A 20,192-nucleotide genomic window follows, 5' to 3' on the forward strand; every position below is an offset into this window, starting at 1 on the left:
TTTTAAGAAAATGAAGAGATTCTTGGGGTGCCTGGGTGGCTCAGTCAGTTAAGCATCCAACTCCTGATTTCGGCTCAAGTCATGATCACGTGGTTCACGAGTTCAAGCCCCGCTTTGGGCTCTGTGCTGACGGTGCAGAGACTGCTTGGGATTCTCTCTCTCCCTCTTTCTCTCTGCCCCTCCCCTACTTGTGCATTTTCTTTCTTTCTCTCTCTCCCTCTCTCTCTCTCTCTCTCCCACTCTCCTTCCCTCCCTCTCTCTCTCTCTCTCAAAAATGAATAAACATTAAAAAAAGAAAACAAACAGATTCTTAGAGACTGGATGGTTAATAACAAGTTGACTGAAGTACATGTAACTGGGCGCCCAGAAGGAGAAGAATGAAAATAGAGCAGGAAATAAATCTGAACAATGTCTGTAGCATTTCTAAGTTTGATGAAACATGTAGATTTATAGAATTGGATATTCAAGGAACTCCAATCAGAATAAACATTTAAGCAGTCTCTGTTGGAGCATTTCATAATCAAGCAGTTGAATGTGAAATAAAGAAAATCTTAAAAGCAGCAACAAGAAAATGGCATATGATGTACAGGAGAATCATGATTCAATTAATAGCTATTCATCAGGATGTCTGGAGGCCAGAAGAAAATGAGGCAACATCTTTAAAATGCTGAATGTAAAATTAAATCTGTCAACCATATTTTCTTTTCCAATAAAAATATCCTTCAATAATGAACGGAAAATAAAGACATTTCCAAATGGAAGAAAAACACAGGAACGTATTGCCCTTAAGCCTACATTATAGGAAATAGTAAAGGAAGTTATTCAGGCAGAAGGAAGCTGATACCAGATGGAAACTTGGATCCTCCCAAAGAAATAAAGAGCACTGTAAGTGGTAAATATAAAAAGACAATTTTTCCTTTAAATTCCTTTAAAACACATATGATAGATTAAAGCAAACTTTACAACATCTTTTAGGTTATATAATCTATGGCAATATAATACATATAATTTTAGCATAAAAGATGGGAAGATCAATTGACCTTTAGCATTGCAAGGTTTCTACATTTATTTCAAGTCATGCAACATTAATGAAAAGTAGATTGTGAAATGTTAAGGATGTAGCTATAATCTTTTAATATGGTTTTAAAAATGCAATCTTGGCCCACTTTTGAGGCCTTTATTAAAAGGTAGGTCAGTTTCCCGTCTTGAACAGCCAGTAAAGTTCATACTCCCAGCCACGTCTCCTATCAAGTTCTCATACTCAGGGCAACTATTTATCTGTCCTCACTGCCCCAGGGCAAGATGCCAGACAACTAGGGACAGCCCTCTGTGCCCTTGATGCCACTGAAATGATTCAATCTAGCCAATCCTAAACATACTTGTCCCACCTCACCATTTCCTTGCACAGAAACTATAATAAAGGTGCTTACTCACAGTTGCACATGCATTCTCTCTCTCTCTCTCTCTCTCTCTCTCTCTCTCTCTCTGCCTCTAGAGCTTACCCTGTGTGGCCATGGGTAGTGTATGACATTCTCCCCAGGGAACTGTAACTATAGCAAACTGTAAAACTCTTTCTGCTTTCTCTCTCTTGGTGTGTGTCTGGTTTCGCCATACCTCACTCAATAAATCCCTAGGGAAGTGACTGAAAAACAGGAAGCAAAAAAAGTCAATCATAATGTTTAAATGGAATACTAAAATTTAGTCAACTAATAGTTTAAAAGATGGGAAAAAGGAGAAGAGGGTTGAAAGGCAGAAAGAACAAATTAAACACAAATAGAAAAATAGTAAACGTAAACCAATGTCAACGACTATATTCAACTTAAATTTTTTTTTTTAACATTTATTTATTTTTGAGACAGGGAGAGACAGCACGAATGGGGGAGGGTCAGAAAGAGAGGGAGACACAGAATCTGAAACAGGCTCCAGGCTCTGAGCTGTCAGCACAGAGCCCGACGCGGGGCTCGAACCCGTGGACCGCGAGATCATGACCTGAGCCGAAGTCGGACGCTTAACTGACTGAGCCACCCAGGCGCCCCTATATTCAACTTTAATGAATTAAACTCTATAATAAAAAGGCAGATATAACAATGAATAAAAATGCAAGAATCAACTACATGCTGTGTACAAAAGACACATCTCACATATAAAAACACAGATACAATGAAAGCAACTGGATTAAAAATGTATATCATACTGGCAGTATGCATAAAAAGGCTGAAGCAACTATTTAATATAAAATATACTGATGACAATGAGTAGTATCAAAAATAAAACAGGACATTTCATAGTGATTAAGGGGACAATTCACCACTAAGACTTAACTCTAAAGAAATATGTATGTGCTATAATAGCTATGGAGTATATAAGGCAAAAATTGACAGACCTAGAGAGAGAGACAATTCCACAATTGTAGTAGGAGATATTGTCGAGTAGGAAAACCCAGCTACCAATCCCAAGTGAAGATTCCTACCACATAGAGGACATCAAAGATCAGAATAATGCCAGCACCTCGAAGTAGGAGCCCAGAGACCTCAACCCACCGCATCTTCTGTGGATTTGGATTTGCCAAAGAAGACTCAACACATAAGACCCTGGCTGCAGCAACCCTTCGTTCACACAAAGAGTCATAGCAAGATCAATGTCTGTCACGTGTGCTGGTCTCCCACGGCCAGCTGATCCTTCCCAATACACGACACAGGATGATGGACTACATCCATCCCTCTCACCCTGAAGGCAAAGACCCCATTTCCTTACAATGGAAGTGCGGCTGGCCGGGTACCATGTGACATATATGCTTGGGCAATAAAAAGAAGTTCACTGCACACCCAAGACAGAGGAAGGTTTTTCCAAAAAAAGAAAGAAGACTACAGGACCGAGCAACACCTCATCACCCATTTCATCGTATAGGGGAATGTTTCCGGCCCAGGGCACTGATCATGCAGTCCCAGAGAGTTGTGGCTGGCCATGTGACGGCTGCTTCCCCCAAGACAAAGTAGCTATTCCAACAGGAACAAAAAGCTGCCCCTTCTGTGATGGATGCAGGCCGCTGTAATTAACCTGCCACCAGGCAGCTGGCTGATCACCCTGAGGAATGGTTCCATACTGTGGACTTAGCGTTCTCTGCTACTGGCAACTTGGGCACTCGGGTGGCCGTGGCCACGGCAGGTCACAGGACGGCTGCTCCAGACGCTAAGACTTCTCTCCCTCGGCAATTGATAAAACCACTAGATCAAGTCACCAAAGACATAGAAAACCTGAAACACACTACTTCCCACTTTATAGCCAACAACCACAGGGCATACATTATTTTTACGTGCACATAATGTTATTATCAATCTAAATGAAATACACAAGCATAAAGCCACTGTCAGTAAATTTCAAATGATCCACATAGTACAGAGTCTGCTTTGTAACCAGAGTAGAAATAAATGAGAAATCAAAAGTAGAAAGATATAAGATTTACATAGATATATATACACATACACATACACACACACACACATACATATAATATGAAAACTCTACATTTTAAAAAAATTATAAAAAACACACCTCTAAATAATACTCACTGAAAGAAAAAAATAAAAGGAAAATAAGGAAATTTTAAATTGAATGTAATAAAAATATGACATATGGAACTTTGTGAGATGCATCTAGAGAAGTGCTTAAGGGAAACGTTATAGCTTTAAATGCATATATTTGAGATTAAATAGATCCAAAGCCAACGATCTAAGTACTTTATCTAAAGAAACCAGGCAAAGAAGAACAAAGTTAAACCAAAGGAAATAATCAAGATAAGGGCTGATACCAAGTGAACAGAAAATAAACCAAAATTAGAGACAATAATGAAACCAAAAGCTGGTTCCCAGAAAAAAATCGAGAGAGACAAAAAGAGAAAATATGCTAAATAACTAGCATCAGAAATAAAAGAGGGTGAATAATTATAGATTCTACAGACAGTTAAGGGATAAGAGGATATTACAAAAGCTTTTCTGCCCAGAAATTTGACAATTTATGTATATTGTTAATTTGTTAAGAGACACAAATTGCAAGTAATCAGACATTTGCCTTTCACTGGTCTTTATACAGGGACTTGAAAGTTTGTGAAATGTATTAAATAAAATGGCTGGAAAATGGGAAAATTACAAATTACCAAAACAGATATAAGAAAAAATAAAAGAACATATTGCCATATACAAATTAAGGAAATTGTAATCATAGTTACAACTCTTCTCTCAAATATACTTCAGGCCCAGGTCCCTTCACCGGTAAACATCATCAAACATTCAAAGAGAAATAACTGAAATTCTACATAAACACTTTCTGAATAGAAGAAAAATGAACATTTATCAACTCACTTAAGAAGATCATTAGTTCCGGGATGCCTGGGTGGCTCAGTCAGTTAAGTGTCTGATTCTTGATGTTGGCTCAGGTCATGATCTCATGGTTCATGAGACTGAGCCCTGTGTCTGTGTGTGTGTGTCTCTCTCTCTCTGCACCTCCCCTACTTTTACTCGCTCTCTCGCTCTCTAAAAATGAAAAAGTAAACATTTTTTAAAAAGGAGATTATCACTGGGGCACCTGAGTGGCTCAGTCAGTTAAGCGTCCCACTTTAGCTCAGGTCATGATCTCGTGGTTCATGAGTTTGAGCCCTGCCTTGGGGTCTGTGCTGACAGCTCAGAGCCTGGACAGCCTGTTTCAGATTCTGTGTCTCCCTTCTCTCTCTGCCCCTCCCCACTCATGCTGTCTCTCTCTCTCTCAAAAATAAACATTAAAAAAAATTTTAAAAAGAGATCATTACTTTATAACCACTAAAACTACACACAGAAACTACACATACAAAAAAAGAAAACAGCAGATCACTATTCCAATGAATATAGATTCAAAATTTTTTCAGAAAATATTATGAAACAAATCCAAGAATCCCAACAGGCTTGACAATAGACTTCAAAAAATCAGTCAACTCAAATCACCATATTAATAAAAGACAAGAAAACATGATAATTTTAGTAAATGAAAGTAAAGCACTATAAAAAAATCCCACAGCCACTAAAGAAAAAACTCTTAGAAAAAATAGAACTAGAAACAGTCTTAAATTATTAAAGGTGATATACCTTTTACCTTAAGATGGTGAAGAAGGTAGAGATATCTGCTCTCAGCAAGGCTATTCAATATTATATTAAGGGTCCCAGTAACTGGAATAAAGAAAAGAAATAAAAGACATTGGCAAGGAAGAATAAAATTGTCTGTGTTCATAAGAGACATGACTGTTTACATAGAAATCCTTGGGGAATATACATGAAATGATGTGAGTTGAAAATCTTAAATTACATTACAGTAGAACTCATAATTTAATTGAGCAAGATCACAGGATACAAGGCCAACATACCTTAACAAACTTAAACTTTTTTGTGTCTTTGAAAGACACAATGAAGAAAATAAAATGTCAAGCCACAGATTTGGAGAAATTATTTATAAACATATCTCTGACAAAGGTTTTTAAATAGAATATATACATATTTTCTTATTGAAGTATAATTAACATACATTATTATTTCCAGGTGTACAATTGAACGAATCAACAATTCAGTGCTCATCAAGATAAATATACTCTTGACCCCCTTTCTCTATTTCATCCATCTCTCCACCTACATCCATTCTGGCAACCACCAGCTTATTCTGTACTTAAGTGTCCGTTTTTTGTTTGTTTGTTTGTCTCTTTTATACTTTGTTTTGAAGAGAAATAAACCAATTAAAAATTGGCAAAGTATATTAATCGACACTTCAGCCAAGAAGATATATGAATGGCTAATGGATACATACAGACACCATCAGTAGGCATCCAGGAGGTATAAATTAACAGTATAATATTAAAAATATTACACACTCACTAGAATGGCTAAAATTTAAAAGACAGACAAAACTTGGCATTGACAAAGATGTGCAGGAACTAGTAGTGGAATGGCAAAATGGTAAAATCTCACTGGAAAGAAGTTTGGTATTTCTTTATGAAGTTAAATGTACATTTACTATATAATTCAGAAGTCTATTCCCAGGTATTTACCCAAGAGAAATAAACACATGAATCTACAAAAGGCTTAAATGTAAATTAAGACTCCATTATCCAAGGCTGCATTATTCATAATACCTCAAACATTTGAAATAATCTCCTTGTCCATCAACTGGTGAATAGATTTTTTTTTAAATAGGATAAATCTGTACTATTGACATCTACTCAACAGTAGCAAGGAATAAACTACCAATACATGGAACAACATGAAATGAATCTCAAAAACATTCACAGGAAAAAACATACATATCCATTTTCATGGAATTCTATATAAGGCAAAAATATAATACCAGAAAGCATATTAGTATATTAGCTGTTACCTGGGACTGTGGCTTTGGGGATGAGATTTAATACAAATAGGAATGACGTAACTTTATGGTATGATGGCAATATTCTACATTTTGATTCTAGTCATTGGTATATGATTGTATACAACTGTATCCCTAAAAATATTATAATTTATTTTATAATTTGTTTTATGTAGATTATGCCTCCATCAAGATGGGTGAAAAAAGCACTCAAGAAGATGAAAACATAGTAACGAAGAGATGAAAATTATATTAGTGACTTGATAGAGCGAATAAGAAAAGACAATATACGTTGGTCCTTAAAGAAAAAAACAAAAACAAGGAAACATAAATAATATTCATCATTCAATTGTATTCATAAAATACAATCAAAGAAAACTTTTCCATGGATGAAAGAAGATATGAATCTAAATACTTACAAAATGCACTGTGAGGGGCACCTGGGGGGCTCAATCCGTTAAGAGCCCTAATACACTTGATTTCAGCTCCGATCATGATCTCAAGGTTGTGAGATTTAGCCTCACCTTGGGCTCCAGAGCCCCAGGCTGGGCTCGGAGCCTGCTTAAGATTCCCTCTGCCCCTCCCCCACTCTCTCTTGAGCTCATGGGCTCTCACTCCCTCTCTCTCCAAAACAAAGGATTTATTGCCATACCCGAGCTGCCCACACTGAGATATCCTAATAAAACTACTAGACTTCAGTATAAAGATTACATATTCTCAGGTCTTCTAGGAACGAGGGAACCTCATCACTTACAAAAGAAAGAAAACCAACTTGGCATTAGTCTTCTCAACAACCAGGTGCAAACCAAGTCAACAGTAGAGCCATATTTAAAACTAACTGAACAAAAAATTCTCAACGAAATATATATTTTGCCCAAGATTTCATGTCTAACCAAATTGTCACTCAATTTTAAACGCAAGAGGAAAAGTTTCAACACTGAAGTACTCAGATAATATTGCAGTCATGCATCTTTGCAGATAAATGGAGTAGAAGACTAGCTTTATCCAATCATGATACGCAAAAACACCAATGGTAACGATTGAATATTTTCAATTATACAACGAAGACTAAAAAGTAGAAAGAAGTATGAAAGATTAGCATGTAAGTGTTCCATGTTCTGACAGGTAGAGATAAGCTAAAAATGGGAAGAGAAGGGAGAAAGAAATGAAAATAGATAAGTCTCACAGATTGTTACATAAGCAATACATGGGCATCACAGGGTCTTACTTAAAGATGATTTTAGGGGCGCCTGGGTGCCTCAGTCGGTTAAGCGTATGACTCTTGGTTTCAGCTCAGCTCATGATCTTGCAGTTAGTGAGTTTGAGCCTTGTGCTGGGCTCTCTGCTGACAGCCCAGAGCCTGCTTGGGACTCTGTCTCGCTCTTTCTCTGCCCCTGCCCCTCCCCTGCTCGCTCTCTAGCTCTGTCAAAAATAAACAAATAGGGGCGCCTGGGTGGCTCAGTTGGTTAAGGGTCCGACTTCGGCTGAGGTCATGATCTAACAGTTTGTGAGTTGCAGCCCCGTGTCGGGCTCTGTGCTGACAGCTCAGAGCCTGGAGCCTGCTTCGGACTCTGTGTCTCCCTCTCTCTCTGCCCCTCCCCTGTTCATGCTCTGTCTCTCTCTGTCTCAAAAATAAATAAAACATTAAAAAGAATTTTTTTAAATAAACAAATAAACACTAAAAAAATAAAGATGATTTTAAAATGGCAGAAGCCAAATTTAAAAACCCTTTATTTTATGGAGGGCGTTAGATTAAACAAAAGAGAAAAAAATACATATATAAATAGTATATACTACTAAATAGCAAAAAAAAAAAAAAAAAAAGCAAGGAAAATAGACCACATAGAGATCTACAATACACAAAACAACGCATATAAACACAACATAAATGGTAGGAAATAACTGATGCTAAAATAATTGATTTATATAAGGGTAAATGGACGTAACTCATAGTAAAAAAAGAATTTGAGATTGGCTCATAAAGCAAAACTGATACTCGGCTAATTAAAAGACACACCTAAATCAAAATAACTTAGAAAAGCAAAATGATGGGCAAATGTATACAGAGGAAATGCAGGAAATAAGCAGGCGTTACAATCCTGATATTACAAAAAATGAATGCAGCCCAAAATACATTAAATTAGAAAAGGCACTTTATAATGCTAAAGGCCACAATTCACAATGAAAATTATAACAAAAATGTATGTGTGTCAGATAATATAGGAAACTCCTTCATAAAGCAGAATTCCTGGGAAGACAAGAGCTACATGGTAAAATAGAGTCCTAAGGGAGTATTAACTTTGCCATTGAAGTTCTTTCTCCCAGTGATTCATAAACTTAGATCTCCTTTAAATTCTGGTACCAGTACTAGGATTCTTCAACATGAAACTCAAAGAGAGGTTAAGTTCAAACTAACAGCTAAGAATGTAAAGGGCTTAAAGCAACCTAGTAACTGTATGTAGAAATTTATACCCTAATAGTACCTTAATAGTAAATATTCTCCTCAGATTTCCATAGTATATCTTCAAAATTGGCCGGATATTAAGTCACAAAGTAAATCCCAATAAATTTCATACAGAAGAGAAATGAAAACCAGCATTCTCTGGTCATAATAAAATAAAATGTAAAGTCTCTTCACCCTGGACTTTTATTTTCCTCCTCAGTTTGGGTCATATTTTCTTGTTTCTTTGTATGTTTTATAATTTTTTAATCCAATGCCAGACATTGTTCATTTTATCTTGTTGGATGCTGTATGGTTTTTACCCCAATGGATATTCTTGAGCTTTATTCTTAGATGCAGATGGTGTCATTTTGATCCTTTTGAATCTTGTTTTTAAGGTTTCAAAAGCAGAGGAAGCGCAGCATCTAGGGAGAATTTGTCCCGCAGCAGAGTCAAAACCTATCTGAATACTCTCTCTACCCAAGGCTTTGTGAATTACGAAGTTTCTGGCTCTAGTTTGTGGGACAGGACCTATTTCTAGCTCTGTGTGTTCCCCAGAGATCGGTGCTTCTAATTTTTTTTCTGTTACTTCTTCCATAGCCTCAGGTAGTTTCCTCATATACCTGTGATTATCAGTATTCTACCAGAGAAAGACTTTATGCAGATCTCTGGAATTCTCTCTCTTCTCCAGGAATCTGTCCTGAGAATGTAAATGCCTCACACCCTGCCTCTCAGTTTCATCTTAGCTGAATTCCTCTTTCCTTTGTGCTGTGTCCTCAAAATTCCCTCTAGAAACTAACCTGGGGCAATGATAAGTTTAATGGTGCTCATTTCCTATCCCTCATTGTAACTATCTTCCACTCCCTGAACCTCAATACCTTGACTACCGTCGTTTCATGCATTTTATTGATTTTTAAAAATCATTTCAGTTGGAGTGAGGTGCAAATCCAGTCATGTAAGTACTTTTAAAATAATTTTAAATTACGGGGTGCCTGGGTGGCTCGGTCGGTTAAGCGTCTGACTTTGGCTTAGGTCATGATCTCACCGTTTGTGAGCTCGAGAGTTCGAGCCCTGCGACCACCTGCTTTGGATTCTCTGTCTCCCTCACTCTGCCCCTCGCCCGCCGGCACTCTGTCTCTCTTTCAAAAATAAACATTAAAAAAATTTTAAGAAAATAATTTTAATTTATATAACCATGAAGCTGTTTTAAAATGAATTTTTAAAAAAAGATTAGGGGGAAAAGCCAAGAGTGACATTAAATGTACACAGAGATACATGAAGACATCTATAGAAAATTGGTAACCACAGGAGCTGAGATCCGGCCAAGCGCTGTCTGGGCACTGGCTGTGCACTACCCACCTGGGCTCCTGCCCCACCGCGCACCCATCGAGGAACCACTGTGCCCACTTGCCCGCCTGCCCCAGAACTCTGCTCAGGACCCCACCTTGGTGGCGGTGGAGCCCAGTCCCCCAAAACTGATGCCCAGTCCCCCAAAACTGGCCAAGCATGGAGACACGGGGTCAAGGTCGCAGATTCCGAGGCTGGGGCGGGTGGGCCCAGCTTGCACACTCTGTTTCCTCTTCTGTGGCGGTCCATCTCAAGATACCCGCCCCGCTGGTGAAGGTATAGCCTTGCGTGTGCACGTGTTCTCCCCTCACACCCTTAAATCAAGTGCTTTTTGTAGTGTGAAGAAACTGAGCGAAACCATCCTCCCCGGAAGCACCGGGCACAGAGCTGTAACATCAGCATATAGTACTTATTTCACTGGACCAGTTCTTGGTGGATCACCTTTTCACAGGCGTTGGTTTCTCAGCCAGACAACAATAGAAATGAGGCCAGACCCCAAAATTCAAGGGCTCGAGCTGAAGCAAGACACAGCGTCAACAGAGAATAAATAATCAGGCTAGCCTCCCTGAACAGAGGGGATGCCCTGCTTGTGTAGAGAGAAAGTCCCCTCATCCTGATGGGCTGATATTGGCAGGCAATTCAGGTAGCTCGTTGACGCGTCATGGAGCCAGGGTCCTGTCTGAAGTCTGGCTTCTATATGGGGCTGCATCCTAGTGTTTCTCTCTAAGAGAAGCAGTTTAACAGTAACAGCCAATAGAAAGTGCCCCAGGTGCATAGTGTTTTCTACTTAGGGCTTGCTCCCATGATCCCTAACTGTCTCAACATAACCTAATGTGTTGAAGCACCATGAGCCTTCCTCATACCTAACAAAATTGTGGACGCAAGCATAAGAGTGAGGAGACAGAAACAGAAGGAGCGTGCAGATCATCAAAGAGCATCCATCCATGATTCAGAATAATGCAAGTGGGGCCATGGTAGCCACTGCCACCACAATGACTACCCCCTCCAAAAACAGTGGCTCCAACCGTGAAGGTGATTCTCAGCTAGCCTAGCATGAAGTACTGTGCTCTATGACCAACGCTCAGGAACTTTTAGATTTCTTGGGCCAAGGGATGTTTAGTAAGCCGTCCAGTGCCAGAAATGGGGCCCCACTGAAAGTGTGGCCATCAAAATCCTGGAGAACCACCCCTCCATGTGCTTGGCAAGGTCAGACTGAGGAGAGGATCCTGGCCCCCTTGAGAGTGGGAGAGCTGAGGACTACAACTGTGTCTGTGTCTATGAGTGCTTCCAGCACAAGGATCACACGTGCTTGGTTTTTTGAGATGTTGGAGCAGGACCTCCGTGACCTTTTGAAGCAGAGTAAGTTTAGCCCATTGCCACTCAGATACATTTGTACAGGCCTCCAGCAGGTAGCCACAGCCCTGATGAAACTCCAAAGCTTAATTCTTATCCATGCTGACCCCAAACGAGAAAACACCACGCTGGGTGATCCCATCTCGATAACCCTACAGAGTAAAGGTCATTGACTTTGGTTCAGCCAGTCACGTGTCCAGAGCTATGTGTTCTACCTACTTGCAGCCCGGATGTTACGGGGCCCCTGAGATCATCCCTGGTTTACCATTTTGAGAGGCAACTGATATGTGGTCGCTGGGCTGTGTCATTACCGAATTGTTCCTAGGCTGGCCACTCTACCCAGAAGCTTCCGAATGTAATCGGATTTGGTGTATTTCACAAAAACAAGGTTTGCCAGATAAACATTTGTGAAGTGCAGGGACAAAGACAACTAGGCTTTTCAACTGGGACATAGAGTATTCCTATACTTTGCCGAGGCTGAAGACACCAGAGGACCATGAAGCAGAAATGGCGGTTAAGTAGAAAGAAGCAAGGAAGTACATTTTCCACTATTTAGATGCTGTGGTCCAAGTGAACACGACAATAGATTTAGAAGGCAGTGGCATGTTTGTGGAAAAGGCAGACTGGCGGGAGTTCATTGACCTATTAAAGAAGACGCTGACCATAGATGCTGAGCATCACTCCAGTTGAAACCCTGAGACACTTACGTGATTTTTCCCGTTATACACAAATCAACTGTTTCCAGATCGTGGAGGTCTGCAAGCACTGGGCGAATACGGAGGACACTGCAAACCCAGGCAAAACCATCTTGATCAAGCAGGTGGCCCCCAGCACACCGACCGACGTCACCATGACCTTCAACAACCATCTGAACGCTGTCCAGAACTAGGCTCCCGCCTCTACCAGCGCCACTATTTATTTAGCCGAAGCCGAAGTCTCCTAAGTTACCAATCTGCCCTTTACCAGCCCTCAGTGGTAGCCATGACCTCAGCGACCCAGCAGAGCATGCCCCTGTGGACAGGAACAGCCCAGATCTGTGCCCATCCTGACTCTTTCTATCAAGCTGTCATCGTGTGTCTGCCCAGACGCAGGATGGCAGCCATCTTCTTCTACACATGCTGGCAATTTCGTGTGTCTACAGTGTCTTCAGATCAGACCGGGCCTAGTTGCCCACCAGGCCTGGTCGATTCGGACTTGGAAAATCTTGCTTTCCCTGGCGTGGCGGCATGTGACTGGAGCGGCCAAGCGCAGGTCAGTGCAGCACATGACTGTGACTCCTGAGACCGTGGCAGGCACCCAGAAGTTGACCCACCGGGAGAACGTGCAAGCTCAGCCGCATCACCCGGCAGTCGGTGCTGCTGATCAGCCATGTGAGCCTTCTAGCACCCAGTCCTCCAAGATGGACATGACCTACGTGATGTTCCGCAACAGCCAGCCAGCACCGTCTCCCTCCCAGAAGCGTAAACAGGACCAGTCCCTTGTGAGAAGCATCTCCGTCCGGGAGGTCTCTCCCTTTCAGGCCTTCAGCTCCCCCCCGAGGTCCAAGGGCAACAAGGAGAACACACCTCCCAGCCTACACCTCCTCCGTCACATGCGGGTGGGGTGAGAGAGCCTGCAGCACCAATGATTGTTACTGCCGACCTCACCAGCCCCAAGGTCAGTGTCACCACCAACAGCAGTGACCGGGACACAGGAAAAGGAGGAAGAACAGAAATATGCCCCCAACAGGTGAGGGCATGACACCTTCAGACTTCCCAGAAGGAACAGGATGGGGGGAGGGGTGCAGTGTGCTGCTGGCTCACACAGAGAGTTGTCCAGGAATCTGAGCCACGTTCCATCCTCAGACATGCGGATCTCTGTCCCCTGGCCCCTAAATTTTGTTCCTTAAATGGAACATCAGAAACATTCCTAAATGTTCTAGAGACCTAAAGTGGTTTCAAGGGAAGGTCCTGAAGATTCAACATAATTGTTCAAACCCAAGATATTTTGAGTCACTTTGGTCTTAAAAAATAGTTAGGGGCGCCTGGGTGGCTCAGTTTGTTGAGCGTCCGATTTCGTTTCAGGTCATGATCTCGTGGTTTCGTGAGTTCGAGCCCTGCATTGGGCTCTGTGCGGACAGCTCAGAGACTGGAGCCTGCTTCGGATTCTGTGTCTCCCTCTCTGCCCCTCCCCTGCTTGCTCTGTCTCTGTCTCTCTCTCTCTCTAGAAAATAAATAAACGTTAAAAAATTTTTAAAAGATAGTCACAGGCCTATACATGTGGGAGACTTGAGACTATAAAAATCACGTATACAATACCAGTGTATTTCAACTCCCGTATGCTTAAAAATCTCTGCTTCAAGCTACTGGATTTATTCCTAGTTGGTCAGAGTGTTTCTCTAACATCTCCTTGGCTCTCTCAGAAATTTGCCTATGTCTGGCTGCATTGAGGATGTCACTAAATCTCTAGGACCAGATGACATTCCCTAGAATTTTGACAGGAGTGCCAAGGCAACATTATCCCTGACCAACAATAGGTGTCATTAGTTGCTAGAGCAAATGGACGGTCAGCATGCTAGGAGTGAGCAAATTGAAGGGGAAAAAAAAACATGACAAACATTCCCAAACTGTTTTCATTTGCACTATTTCATGCACCATTTGATAGGGTATGCAAGGCAAGCAATTCTAGTCCCATTTGATAGGTAGGAACACCGAGGCCCAGGAAAGGTAAGCGACTCACCCAAATTGATAAAGGTTCTAAGTAGCGGAATTGGGATTCAGGTCCCCTGCCACTGAAGACATGGCCATCTTAAGTACTGGCAAAAACCACTGACTTCTCTTCAGTCATTAAGTCAATGAAAATAAATTCTATCCTGCCCCCTCCTCTGATCACCACCACACCCCCAAACATGTTTGCACCCACTGTGTGCAAAGCATCAGGCCAAGGCAGTGGGACGTCCAGAGTATGCGACAGAGCCACGGCTGAGTGCTAAAACTCTAGCAGCAAGAAAGGCAAAAGACAGCTCTTCTTCTTTGAGACGATCTTTCAAAGCGAAGACGCAAGAAAGACACAGCAGCCTACTTTTTCTCAGTGATGGCCTCTGGACAAGGGAGCTCTGTGGCCGTGGCTAGACGACTGGTCTAAAGACAGAAAACAAACCAAGCATTTTCCCGGGTCACCCAAGATCAAATAGCAGACCCAGTCTTGTTTTATTTTTTATGTTTCTAATTTAATTTCAGTACGAGAACACATAGTGTCACGGTAGTTTCAGGTGTACAATGTAGTGATTCAACAATTCCATACATTACCGGATGCTCATCACCACAAGTGCACCCCTTAATCGCCATCACCTGTTTCACTCATCCCCCCCCCACCTTCCCCACCACCCCTGTAACCATCAGTTTGTTCTCCGTAGCTAAGTGCCCGTTTCTTGGTTTGTGTCTCCTTTTCTTTTTCCCCTTCGTGCATTTTTTGTGTTTCTTAAATTACACAGAATAAAATCATATGGTATTTGTCTTTCTCTCTGACTTATTTTACTTAGCATTATACAGCCTAGTTCTACTCATGTCATTGCAAATGGCAAGATTTCATTCTTTTTTTTAATGCCTGAAAAATATTCCGTTGTATACATCCACACCACACCTTCTTTATACATTCATCTGTAGATGGCAACTTGGGTTGAATCCATAATTTGGTTATTGCAAACAGTACTACTATAAACGTAGGGGTGCATGTATCCCTTTGAATTAGGGTGAGGTTTTTCTTGGTATATTTTAGGTAAATATCCAGTACTGCAACTAGTGGATTATATGGTACTTTTATTTTTATGTTTCAAATGTATATTTCTTTATTTTGAGAGGGAGAGAGCACGCATGAGTGGGGGAGGGGCAGAGAAAGAGGGAGACAGGGGGTCCCAAGCAGGTTCCACGCTTTGAGCATGGAGCCCAACGCAGGGCTCAATCCCACAAACTGAACCTTGAGATCATGACCTGAGCCGAAATCAAGAGGCAGGTGCTTAACTGACTGAGCCAACCAGGCACCCCAGTACTTCTGTTTTTAATTTTTTAAGAAACTTCCATACTGTTTTCTTTTTCTATAGTAAACCTACCAGTTTGCATTCTGACCAACATAGCACAAGGGTTCCTTTTTCTCCACATTGTCACCAACACTTGTTTCTTGTGTTTTTGATTTTAGCCATTCTGACAGATGTGAGGTGATATCTCATTTTGGTTTTGATTTGCCTTTCTCTGATGGTGAGTGACGTTGAGCATAATTTCATGTGTCTGTTGGCCGTATGGATGTCTTATTTGGAGAAATGTCTGTTCATGTCGTCTTCCCATATTTTAATTGGATTATTTGTTTTTTGGGTGTTCAGTTGTAGGAGTTTTTTATATATGTTGAATACTAACCCTTTATTGGAATGTCATTTGCAAATATTTCCTCCCATTCAGTAGGTTGCCTTTTCAGTTTTGCTGATTGTTTCCTTTGCTGTGCAGAAGCTTTTTATTTTGATGTAGTCCCAATAGTTTGCTTCTGCTTTTGTTTCTCTTGCCTCTAGAGACATATCTAGAGAAATGATGCTACAGCTGATGTCAGAGAGATTACTGCCTATGCTGTCTTTTAAGATTTTTATGGTTTCAGGTCTCACATTTAGGTCTTTGGTCCAGTTTTAATTAATTTTTCTGTATGGTGTAAGATAATGGTCCAGTTTCATTCTTTTGCATGTGGCTATGGAATTTTTCCAACACTATTTGTTGAAGAGACTATTTCTCATTGGATAGTCTTTCCTGCTTTGTTGAAGATTAATTGACCATATAATTTTGGGTTTGTTTCTGGAATGGCTATTCTGTTCCATTGATCTATGTGTCTATTTTTGTACTTGTACCATACAGTTTTGATTACTACAGCTTTGTAATACAACTCAAAGTCTGTAATTGTGATACCTCTAGCATTGCTTTTTTTTTTCAAAAATTGATTGGCTCTTCAGGATCTTTTGTGGTTCCATACAAATTTTAGGATTGCTTGTTCTAGTTCTGTGAAAGGCAATGTTGGTATATTTTTAATATTCTTTAATTTTTATTTTTGAGAGAAAGAGAGAAAGAGAGAAAGAGAGAGAGAGAGGGAGGGAGGGAGGGAGGGAGTGGGGACGGGGCAGAGAGAGAGAAAGAGGGAGACACAGAATCGGAAGCAGGCTCTAGGCTCTGAGCTGTCAGCACAGAGCCCAATGTGGGGCTCAAACTCATGGACTGTGAGATCATGACCCGGGCTGAAGTCAGATGCTTAACTGACTGAGTCACCCAGGCATCCAGCAATGTTGGTGTTTTGATAGGGATTGCATTATATAGATTTCTTTGAGTAGTACAAACACTTGAACAATATTTGTTTTTTCCAATCCATGTGCATGGAATGTCTTTCCATTTTTTTCTGTTGTCTTCAATTTATTTCATCAGTGTTTCACAGTTTTCAGTGTACAAGTTTTTCACTTGTTTGTTAGGTTTATTCCTAGGTATCTTATTATTTTTGGTGTAATTATAAACAGGAATGAAGCAGAAATGAATGAGCAAAACCAGTCTAAAAATAAATATTTATAAATGATTTTGATTAGAGGAGCACGGACGATCTATACATGCTGAATAATCCATCTTTCTCCCTTGAAATTATCTTGGACAAAGAAAAAAAATTGATAACCACAGAGAAGACAATACGTCTGTCAACTTTTGAACAGAGTTCTCTGTAAACTCAGAAAAGGGCATATTCTAAGTACCAAAAGGGAGGGTTGCAGCAGGAATGGAGAGAGGAGAGGAGAAGACCCATGCCAGGCGCCCCAGGCATGGGAGACCCACACTGGGAAGACGGATCCCCATAATATTTGGTTTTGAAAACCAAGGGGGCGTGGCTTTGAGAGATCTTAACAGTCAGTGGAGCTTAACACCAGGAATTTTAGAAATCACTGGTCTCTGCACTGGGAGAGCCGGAGAGCAATAGGAAACTGAGTCCCCATCCTTAAAGAAACAGCACAACCAACAGCCCCAACTGACATACAACAGCAGTTTGACACACAAGCAGCAGTTTGAAAACTGCCTGGGGTATACAGGAAGGAAATTGATTTCCTAATTTCGCAGGGTATGCCGTAGGGAGAGGGATCTTTGAGAGACTTCTCCAAGAGCAAATGAGGTGGCAGGCAGTATTTTCCTCCCTGGCCGGCCCTTCCAGGCTAGATGCAGGCACATCTGTGGTGACCAGGGTAGTGCAAACATTCTCCACCTACCTTGTCAACAGGGCGCCCTGCCCCCACTGTGTTTATGTGCACCCACCATCTCCAACGCTGCCAGCCCGGGCAGGAGTTTTCCTGGCTCTAGATCCCCCTCCTGCAGTGGACCAGGGTGAAACTTGCAGACACTGTGAGTCCCCACCATGCACTCTCTTGCTTTCTGGAATACACAGACCTGCAGGACCATACTTGATTTTTCAGTACTCAGAACATAGAATCGGCAAGTTTCTTCATTCCTTGTAGTGGAAAACCGTATCTGGCACCAAAATTTGGTCATTTCCTCATAGATGAGATGTTTCCAGACGCGCACTGGTGGGGACAAGATTAGAACGTGCAGGCTACTGCAGTGGCAGAGATGGAAAATATCTTACTGTTAAGGTTACGAGTTCCTATTGATTTCTCAATTGAAATCTAATGTCACCTTGTGCTCTCAAGTTTTCTCCCTCTATAAAAAAAATGCATTATTTCCTCGATAACTTGCCACTGTGCCTTTTCAGCCCTTCGTCTAATCTGAAATCATACCCCCTTCTCATTACAAGTCTTTGCTATAGACTGTTTGTGCTCCCCCAAAATTCACGTGGTAAAACTTAATCTCTAATGTGGTAGTGGTATTTAAAGGTAGGGTCTTTGGGAGTTGATCAGGTCACGAGAGTGGAGCTGTCACGATTGGTCTTAGTGCCCTTATAAAAGAAGGCCCTAGAGAGCTCCCTCACACTTTCCGCCACGTGAGGACACAGCGCGAAGACACCTGTCTATAAACCAGGAAGTGGGCTTTCACAAGACACTTACTGTACCAGTGCCTTGACCTTGGACTTCCCAGCCTCTAGGACTAAGAGAAATAATGTTTTCCTGTTCTGAAGTCACTCAGTACATGGTATTTGTTATAGCAGCCCTAATGGACTAAGACAGTCCTTTGGCTCATTGATCACTGTTTTCTAATCACGTTATTGACTCTGATTTTAGGTATGTTGCCACATTCCTATATCATATTGGCTTTCGAACAGACCTTCATTTGCCAATTTCCCTTGTACAACTTTATAACGACAACAACAACAGCTGCATTGCCAATTGTATCAACTTAGGGTTCCAACAACAGCAACAAAACAGCCAGAGTCAAACAGGGAATTAAGGAGAATTTAACCAAGAGATTCATGATAAAGACGCATGCAAACTTTAAAGGGAAGCAACCAGAGATGATACTGTATCCCGTGGTAGCAACAGGAGAAAGCTTTTACAACTCCTAGACCAGAAGGAAAAAGACGACGGTATAGACAGCAAAACCGAGCCAAGCCATGGCCTCACAGGGAAGGGTCCGGTGAATAAATACCCAAACAGACCTTTCCATTTGCCCTCATACCTCCTACTGATTCTTCTCACTGGTACCTCCAAGGGTAAAATGAGAACAAGAGAATCCAGTGATACAGTCCATGAAGCTTAGTTAGCTTCCTGGAGCAAGAGCTGGGCAGAGGAGGAATTTGAGAAGAGAAATGGAAAATGTCTACCCCCTCCCCCTCCCCCCCAAAAGCCACCTCTTTCTACACTTCGCATCGTTTCTCCAACTGCCAGTTTCACTAGTTCATGCTATTCCAAATCTATTTTCTCGTAAACAATGGATTTCCGGAGCTCCACCCAAAGTTAATTTTTCCTCCCCTACTAGGTAAACGAAGTGATCACCCAACCACGAGCCCGAGCCAGAATGTGACTGTCACTCTTGACTTATTTCTTCCTTCTGACACAATCGTCCTTCAGGAAACATGATGTGGCAATTACACCCTTAAAATATCTTTACCCTCCATTTCTTCTTTTGAGTCCTGTCATAGTCCTTAGTTCAGGTTTCTCAGTAATCTATCACCAACCTACCTTTCTCGCCTCATTCTCACCCCTCCTTCCCTTTAGCCCCATGCTCTAATCAAACCACAGTACTTACAGCTTTCCGTACACAATATTTCTCTTATAACAAACATTTTCTGACTGCCTATAATATGCCAGACACTGAGCTAGGTGTTGGGCATAAAAAGATAAGTGACGTTAAGTCTGTGGCCTCAACAACTGCCTTTAATCGCAATGTATCTGCTATGTGCAGTACACAACTGCCTTTAATCGCAATGTATCTGCTATGTGCAGTACATTTCCCATTTTGTTAGACTGGAAAACTATTCATCAATCTAAATTCAGCCTCAGCATGGCTCCCTCTGTGAAGCCCTTCCTGAGTCTACCAATTAGAGACAGTCCCTTCTTCTTCAGTGTCCACTAAGACTGTAGGCACATTTTTATTTTAGCACTCAATACCCTACTGCTTTTATTGACTTAAAAGTCTCGCTCTCTGACCAGACTGAGTTATATAAACATACTTTGCAAATCTTTGCATCCCTAGTGGTTAATGACGGCCTTAATAAATATTTGTAAATTAAAGAAGGAACGAAT

The 20,192-nt window shown here is 41.2% G+C and overlaps 1 pseudogene; it reads left to right on the forward strand.

Annotated features, from left to right (window-relative positions):
• Nucleotides 1-10,077: 10,077 nt before the first annotated feature.
• Nucleotides 10,078-18,897, forward strand: LOC109253645 (homeodomain-interacting protein kinase 2-like; annotated as a pseudogene).
• The last annotated feature ends 1,295 nt before the right edge of the window (nucleotides 18,898-20,192 follow it).

The sequence above is a fragment of the Panthera pardus genome, unplaced genomic scaffold (genome assembly GCF_024362965.1).
Source record: "Panthera pardus isolate Hobbes unplaced genomic scaffold, ASM2436296v1 HiC_scaffold_27, whole genome shotgun sequence".
NCBI classification, from domain to species: domain Eukaryota; kingdom Metazoa; phylum Chordata; class Mammalia; order Carnivora; family Felidae; genus Panthera; species Panthera pardus.